The sequence below is a fragment of the Alexandromys fortis genome, unplaced genomic scaffold (assembly GCF_014885135.2).
Source record: "Alexandromys fortis isolate MF-2015 unplaced genomic scaffold, M_Fortis_MF-2015_v1.1 scaffold_156, whole genome shotgun sequence".
Lineage (NCBI taxonomy): Eukaryota > Metazoa > Chordata > Mammalia > Rodentia > Cricetidae > Alexandromys > Alexandromys fortis.
This window is the reverse complement of record NW_026068028.1, coordinates 2,419,164-2,428,012: the sequence shown is the minus strand read 5'-3', so window position 1 is coordinate 2,428,012 and position 8,849 is coordinate 2,419,164. Positions and strand designations below refer to the sequence as shown.

At 44.9% G+C, this 8,849-nt stretch overlaps 1 protein-coding gene across 5 annotated transcripts in view; it reads right to left on the bottom strand.

The window, feature by feature from the left end:
- Positions 1 to 7,542, bottom strand: part of Cep112 (centrosomal protein 112) — a 363,872-nt gene extending 356,330 nt beyond the window's left edge. For 2 of the 5 annotated variants that reach the window (XM_050164304.1, XM_050164306.1), the window contains exon 1: positions 7,350 to 7,539. The gene's annotated coding sequence lies outside the window, so the exon portion shown is untranslated. Of the gene's footprint in view, positions 1 to 7,349 lie in introns of all 5 variants that reach the window. The other 3 variants (XM_050164302.1, XM_050164303.1, XM_050164305.1) reach the window with 3 other exon arrangements.
- Between the last annotated feature and the right edge of the window lie 1,307 nt (positions 7,543 to 8,849).

Genomic DNA, 8,849 nt, shown 5'->3' with positions numbered 1-8,849 from the left:
AAATAAATAAATATTTAAAAAAAGAAAGAAATCATAAAATTATGGAAGGATGGTACCAACTACCCTGTTGTCATTACAGACTGTATACACAGTTTTAAATACAGCAATGAATCCTCCAAACATATATAACTCCTATGTGTCTGTTATATTTTATTTTATTTTAATAATTATATTTTAAATTATATTATTTAAATCAGTTATATTATATTTAAAACATCAATCCGTTCACCAAAGAAAAATACAAATACTGGCAATTATGCACATAAAAAGATGCTCAACATCACTAGTCACTAAGGAAGTGAAAAGCAAACCATACTGCAATACCCCAACAACACATGAGGACAGACAAAGTTAAGTCAAGAAATGCAAAATGGTGGTGAGAATGGAGAATACAGAACTCTGATGTGTTGCCGGCCAGAAAGTGACACGACAAGGACTTTCTGGAAATCGTTTGGCAGTGTCTTTCAAAGCTAATCATGCACTCACCATATGACCAAAAACTCCCAGATGAAATATAAAATCTATTCTCACACAAAAAGTGCAAATGTGGTGGTGGTGGCTTGAGTGATATTTTAAAAATCAACAGTGGAAGCAGTCCACAAATTGTAATATTATCACACATACTAACGCTGCACTCAGCAACCAAGAATGAATACTGATACCCAAAACAAGAAAAACTACAGGGAAACAACTCCTTTTCAAAAGGTTATGTGCTGGGATTAAAGGCATGCACCACCACCACTCAGTACTCGGGAGGCAGAGGCAGGCTGTGAGTTCGAGGCCAGCCTGGTCTACAAGAGCTAGTTCCAGGACAGCTACAAAGAAACCCTGTCTCGAAAATAAATAAATAAATAAATAAATAAATAAATAAATAAATAAACCAACCAACCGAAAGGTTGTGTGCTAAGTCTGTTGATATAAAGACCCAGAATTGGAAAAAGACGTTAGCAGCGATAACAGCCAATGGTCACAGAGATCATCAGCGAAGGACAGTCTGACTAGAGAAAATGTGTATCTAACTGTTCTGCACATGAACTGCTGATGAGATTGTGAAGTCTGTACACATGTAAGAATTCACTGAACTGTATGCCAAAATCTTAAAAGTCCTTTAATTCCCCCCTACACCTTTAAAAATATTAACTCTTCATATACACTGACAAAACCAGAAGCAAACTATCTTATGTTAAAAATATATCCAGGAAGTAGCAAGATGGCTCAGTTGCTAAAGAGCTTACTGCTTAAGCATGGGGACCTGAGTTCGGATCCCCAGTATTCACATAAAACTCACATGTGTTTGTGTGCAGTGGGGCAGAGACAGGCAGGTTCCTGTAATTCCCAGAATACCCAGTCTACCAAGAGATGAGCTCCAGGTTCGGGGAAAGAGCCTGTCTCAAAGGATAAGGTGGGAGGAGGTGACATCTGGTCTACACACACACACACACACACACACTTTCAACCCTTACCTGTAGCACAAACATGTAATGCCATTACTCAGAATGCTCAATGCCTACCTTGGTTACAGCGCGATCTCGAGGCAAACCTGGACTATTTATACAGATGTTGTCTCTAAATAACAAGTAAAAAAGAGCCGAGTGTAGTTTAATAAGAGGTGTAGTACTTGTCTAGCATGTCTGAGACCTAGGTTCAGTCTACAGATCCTTGGAAAATTAATTTTATGTGTATTGAAACTGAAGAAAAAAAAGAGAACAAATTCCACAATCAACGTCTACTTAAACTGTGAACTACCCAACTTGTCACGTACTTACAAATGATAGATTGGGGAAAGCTCTGCTCTTCCTTCAAAGCTGTCCTATGCCACAGTTTAACATTACCCCTGCGAAACGAGGCTCCAATGTTTACAGTTTCTCACCAGTATCTTCTACAGCCTCCTGTCCTGTCTCGGTCAGTGGCCCTACCTTCCACTGGTTCCCTTCACTTCCCTCACAGCCATGAGAAGGAGCAATGGCCTCACTATTGCACACAGGTGCGTGGTTTATTCAGTCTTTCATTCTCTCCACCCAGCACTGCCTAGCAGGGTAAACACTGGCTAAGATCCCAGCTACTGCTTCTTCCACAATTGCCTCTTTGGGGCCTCAAGTCATCTGGCTACATGCTTGCTGTCCATTCCCATTAGGAACAGGCCTGCACCTGACAGCAGCACCTTCTCCGTGGACGCTCACCTGCACCTCTCTCCCTCCTCCTCCCATCCCACCTCCTCTTCCCTTAGCAACCCCATCCATCCTGTCACTCTCTAACCAAAGAGCCACTCCAGAAAGTAGGCACCGTCTGGGAGTCAGATGGCTCTTTCAAGAGCTGACTTTTGACCAGTCCACAGAGCAATGCCCAAAACTTAACATACACCTTAAAGCCCTTTAATCAATTGTGACTTTTTTCTCAATTTAAGAAAAAAAATAGCTCATAAAAAAAATAGATGGTACTCACCCTACTAAAATGGTGCTCCTCCCACCTCTGGAAGGAGGACACATCCTTACATCCTTACCTGGCCACTGTTCCTACATCCCAGCCAGCAGCTATTCTCCTTTCCAAGACGGTATCCCCTCCTATCACTTCTCAACCATCACTTACCTACTCCCCCTTATTTCAAACTCTCCATCTCACTGGCTCCTTCCCCTCCTGTGTCACCCCTCAGTCTGGCCTTCCATGCACCAGTCCACTCTTGCTTTCCTTCTAGCTCCATTCTCCATGGGAATCACCCGTTCCACTCCAGCAGGCTGCTGAGCCCTTTCAGAGTTCCCCGTGATCCAAACAGCTATCTTCTTGTCTCCCGGGTACCATACCTCACAGCACCTCACATCACCTTACCCTCCTTATGGTACTATCCTACGCCTAGTACCACTCGCTACTCCTAGAAATGCATCTTTGACTTAATAGCTCCCTTCCTCCTGCATTGCTGCCTCCCAGGTCCTTTCTTCTCAGTCTCCCAACAGCTCATTTCCCCAGACACCATTAAGTCCACATTCTGCATTGCTCTTTCCAGGGTTTTCTTAGAATCTGACTTTTTACCTTCTCTCTGGGCAGTCACAATCGGTACTGGTAGTTTGCTTATGCTGTTTACCTTAAATTTTATTGCTAACTTACTCTCTCCTTGCAGTTCCAAACTCCTATTTACAGCAGCTTCCTGGACCTATTCTGTAATGTCCTGTTTGTTACAAAGTTATATATATCCCAAAGGAAATTCTTTACAATTGTGTTCATATGCTTAGTGGTATCATCACCTGTTTCATCTTCCTTGATAGACATGTCAAGGCTTCCATTATCAAAACTCTCCATAAAGCAGCCCAGGACAAACACGCAGAAGCCCCAGCTTCTCTACTCTCACTGCACTCTACCAGAGAAAACCCTGTGTACCACTAACTTGTACTACTACAATGACCCCGTGACCTGCCCTCCAACAAGGCTTGTCTATACCTGAGAAAAATGTGATACTAATCAGAACAATTTCAAAATCTCTCTTCTGCTCTATCTCTAGATAGACAGTATCCGTACAGGATACTTTCCAGACCCTGTGTGAGCCATGCAAGTGCCTCCCCATTTAAGCCTAGCTCTTACCACAGCTAGTCTTCGCCTAACTACACAAACCCACCAGTGGCCATTTTAACCTCCCCACTGTCATGATGAACTTCTCACCATTCTTCAAACACTCCAAGACTTAGCTAATCAATGCACAGGTCTATACAGACCTGGGGGCAGACCTATCCAGCTCAGTGTCATTGCTGAGCACAGCTAGTCCTACTTACCCTAGCCTAGTTTCTGCTCTCTTCTTGCTGTAAATGTTCACATGTGTGTTACTGCATTTACCATAAGAGGTTCTTGGAAAGCAACTTACACCTCAGAAAGCATCCTGCATATTATAAAGTACATGTTAGGGGCAAAAGAATTGATTGTTGAATAAACAGATTAATGTTCAACTTCTGTATGACAAAAAATGGCTTTTTTGGCATTTTTTTTAGGGGGGGGAGTACAAGTTTCTGTGGGTGTGTGCATTTTCATGTGACAATTTTGCATCTCTTCTTTGATCACTATGCACATTTATTTTTGAGACAGGGCCTCTCGCTAAGCCTGAAGCTCATCAATTCAGCTAGGCTATCTGGCCAATGAGAACCAGGAATCTACCTGTCTCGGGTTACCGCTGCACACCACCACATTCAGCTTTTATCTGAGGGTTGAGCATCCAAACTTGGGACCTCATGCTTGAACCGCAGGCACTTTTCAGATGGAGTCATCCCTCAGCCCCAAATGATTGGTTTGGAACACTTCTGTTCTGAACACCAAGTAGGTCTTACAGGATACATGCTCCTAATTCCATCTGTCAAAACCGGCCATCCTACTTTCTATGTTACAAAGAGAGAGAGGAATGTGTTTTCAACTTTAAGACACAGTTAAAGTTCCTTCCGGGCTGGGGAGGTAGCTCTGTGACAGAGCATTTGCCTGGCACATGTGAGGCTCCAGTCTCAATACTCAGCGCTGCATAAATAGTTAACCAATCAAGTTACTTGGTTTAAATTAATTTAACAACTAGTTCATTAGTTTGGGGGAGTTGTGTTTGGTTTGTTTCATTTTAAATTCCTACAATATATTCAGTACTTGGTGAAAGTACAGTATGATATTATATAAAGCACTCTATGATAGCATACTGGATAATAGATAATAAAGTTGAAAACAACTATTCAAGTGGTTAAAACAGCAGAAACTCCTGGGTCCACAACTTTAAGCACGGCTTTGCCCTAGATACACTTCCAGGCTTACACGCATGCCCATGTACTCAAGTTTGCCTAAGCCTGTCGTTTGCTGCAGCCAAAGCAAAAAGGTTCCTCGTGATCACTAATTCTCAATAAATCCTTTGACATTTGTGGAAATGTTAGAGTTTGATATTAGAGGAGACTAGCATTCAGCAGTTGACTCACCAAAATCATATAATTAAGCAAAGCCCAGATTAAAATTCTGAAATCCCTAGGTCTTACATAATCTGACAACTTGGTCATTTACATGTAAGTCAGAAATATCTCCAACTAATAAAAAAAAGTAATTTGAATAATAGAAAGGCAATCCGAATGCTATCCGAACATGTAATAGTCAAATCATACTCGGGAAAGAAAAGCAGAAATGGGCTGGTTCAGTAAAGTTCTTGCTGAAGAAGCAGGAGGACTGAGTTCAATCCCAGTATCCACCTAAGAAGCAGGCACAAGGGACAGACACCAGTAATTCAGCAGCAGAAAGACAGAGAGACAGGTGGCTCCCTAGAGCTCACTGGCCAGTCAGCCAAATCCAATCAGGGAGCCCAAGTATCAGCGAAACTCACTCAAAACAAGTTGGACAGCTCCTGAAGAATCTAAGGTCACATTGACTCCTGGCCCCCAAATTTCTGTGCACACACATACCCACGCAAAAATAACGCCGTGATTCTTAGCCGAACTCTGCCTTTCTTTGCCCCTTATTTATTCTTCAACAACAACAACAACAAAAATTAACGTTTCAATTTTGGAAGGAATTTCTGATACACAAATTATACTGTACACACAAATTATGTCTAGCTATCCAAAAGGTTTTTACACTACATCAGAACTTCAGGTTTAAGGTATTAACACTGAAAAACGAGGGTCAGGCATGGTGGCTTATGCCTTTGATCCCACAGTTAGGAGACGGAAACAGACTTATTCACTAGGTCAAGGCCACCCTGATCTACAGAGTGAGTTCCAGGACAGCCACAGCTATGTAGAGAAACCATGTTTCAAAAAGTTTAAAGAACTCTTGATCTGGGGAGGGGGAGGGAAATGGGAGGCGGTGGCGGGGAAAAGGCAGAAATCTTTAATAAATAAATAAAATAAAAAGTTTAAAGAAAAAGGAAAAATAGGTAAAGCTCTATCTCTGGTTTAGAATTAAATCACTCATGGCCTGTCTTTCACTGATAACTAAAATGACCGCTACATGCACAAGCTATTTCAAAAGTATAGAAAAAAGTAGGGTGTCTCGTGTATTTATATTCTGTATTTATGTGGTGTCTTTTATTAAACTCACTGGCCTCACCTTTTTAAAAATCTGTTTCTTTGTGGACAGCTATGAAACAAGCTAGGACCTTCTCAAAGGTGCTTGGCTGCCATAGAAGTCAGCAAAGCACACGCAAGCCGCCAATATTAACAGCCTTAATATAAAAGAGACAGCCACTAAGCCAAGGACGTACTTCATAGCATGCACCTCGCCAAACGCAACACAGTCCTGAAAGTTACATAAAATGTATTTTGTTCCATCAAGTCATATTTTAAATATATTGTGGAGAGTAATACAGAAGACTTGAAGTGCCAACGAGTCAACAAGGGTTACCAGGGCACGTATTTTGTGGGTTACACATCTGGATGTCTTCCCAGAAGACATCGGGGCAACTGTGGGCCTTAGAAATGTATCCCAGTGTGTCCTCCAGGGCACTTAAGCAAATAGAACGATTTCCACGATCCTTCTCCGGCTGGAAGGTGGGGCTTAGCGGCGTCAATGACCCGACTGGGTCCTGGAGGCAATCAGCTGGACCTGAACACTGCACACATGATCCTGTTCTCCCCTCAGCTGGGGTTAAGGGGAACAGGCTCACTGGCATTTCGCTCGCCTTTTCTATCTTCCCATTATCTTTAAATAGTAATGACAAGTCATAAAAATACCAGCATACTGATGGGGGGGGGCCGAAGGCACACGCCCTGTCATCCCAGCACTCAGGAGGCAGAGGCAGGTGGATCTCTGTGAATTCGACACCAGCAAGGTCTACACAGTGAGAGCCTGTCTCAAACACAAAACAAAAGGCCGCTGTCCTAAGTACTTCTTTTCTGGGTCTCTACAAACATTGCACGTCCCACTAAAGGACGGCGACTCCGGGCTGGGAAGCTTGCAAACCCCAAATTCGTCAGGACTTTCTCGGAGCCAGCCTGCGGTCGGGTCCTGCTCCCCGGGCAGAGCACTGCTGCTGTCCGGTTCCCTGCGGTCACTTCCTCCGCCGGTGTGAGCGGCGCCTGCGTGGCCCGCTCAGGCCTGGGCCACTGTCCTACCCGCTCCAGGACACAGATCTCTCCTCACAACCCCAAGCCCCTACCTCAAGGCTCTGGGCCACGCCATGCCTCCTGACCCAACTTTACTGAGAACTTTCCCTGGCCTTCGCTGGGCTGCAAGGCCCGCGGGGGTGCGCGCCACACAGGCCGCAAGCGCGGGTCCCCGGCCTGCGGCGACGCCCCTCCCCGAGCCAGCCCGCACGCGCGGGGGCTCCATCCCGCGCAAAATTCCACGCAGAACCTGGGACTAGGGCGGGAGCGGCAACTATTGGTGAGAGAAAAAGAAGAGAGAGAGAGAACCTGCAGCCCCCACAAGCAAGCCGTCCACTCGGCCGCCGCCGCCCCGCCGCCGCAGCCAAACGGTTTCAAATCCTTGCGGGCCGCTGGGTCGCTGTCGTCCAGCATAACCAGGGGCGGGACTACCGAGCTCGTCTGTCCCGCCCCCTCGAGCAGCCGCTGGCCCGCCACGCGGTTGCTATGGCGACGCGCTGGGTGATGTCTATCACTGCTTCTCACATCCGAGGGGGCGGGAGTTTCCGCCCTCCGGGGTGCGGTTGTCACTCAAAGGGCGGAGACTTCCCACCGCGCTATTCCCCACCCTCCAGGAAACGGTGACCCCCCCCCCCCCGAAGCCGCTCCGTCGCTGTGGTAACCGTCTAGTCCACTGCGCAGGCGCAAAGCTCGTGTTTTGCCCCTTGTCTATCCTTTGGCGATTTCCTGGATTAATCTAGGAAACCTAGGGGGCTGTGTGGAGAGAACGCTGCTGCTTCCAGGCTTCCTACTGAGTAGTTTGTGAACGCTTTAGAGACTGAGGAGAAAACAAGAAAAACTCAAAAGCGATGGACTTACTGGACAATGTTCATAGAAAAGCCTTGTCTGTTGTTTGAACAGACATCCCCTTTGAGTAAGCTTTAAAGCCAGGAAAATTTACCCTCGTTAGCTCACACTGCAGACGTGAGAGGGTGAATTATTCAGGATAAAGAACCATCGTAAGTCTGAAAACACTAACCCTGAAAGATGCCGAACTGAAATAAACGGCTTTCTGTCTAGTAACTGTTTACAGAATCGTACCATGAAATAAGGGGGGAAATTGTATTTTTGTTCTTCCCAGGAAGTATCATGAATCTCGGGGCAGTCTCTATTGCTGTGTGGTGATGTTCTTTGGTCATTTACGTTTCTAGGAGCTCTGAACTGTGTACTTTAAAATACCAACAGAAACAGAATTTAAATTGCAAGAATACTGCCTTAAACGAAATTCAGTGTGCCACTGTTTTTCATCTAAATTCATGGCAGAATTCCTTCGGCAGAATCCCTGCGTTGCGCTCAGTGTGGTGCCCGACCTAACACAAGCGCAGCTTGACACGTCTTTTTAATTTTCCATAAGGAAAATAGAAGAGTCGCTTGTTTGTAATTAGCTCTTTCCGGCTTCCAGAAAAAGACCATACTCAAGGTACACTTTCAAATCCGCCTCCCTGGAGGTAAACACCGATAGCTCCTCATTGTTTCAGAGGCAAATTGTGCTTAAGAGAAGAAAGACTGAAGAATGCTTTCTAGACTAGTTGGTTGCCAAAAGCATATTTGTACATGCTCACAGCTGAGGAATGACCCACAATCCAGATCCTTTGCATGGAGAATCATTGTAAAATATGCAGAAATGTGACCAGTGGGAGACCATGGATGTAAGAGGTGGAGCTTACTCATCAAAAGATACAGATTCTCAAGAAGGAATAAGAAACTCAAGGGTACAACGTGGTGACTATAGGCAATAACTGTGTGCTGAACCTTTTGAAGGGCAGTTTG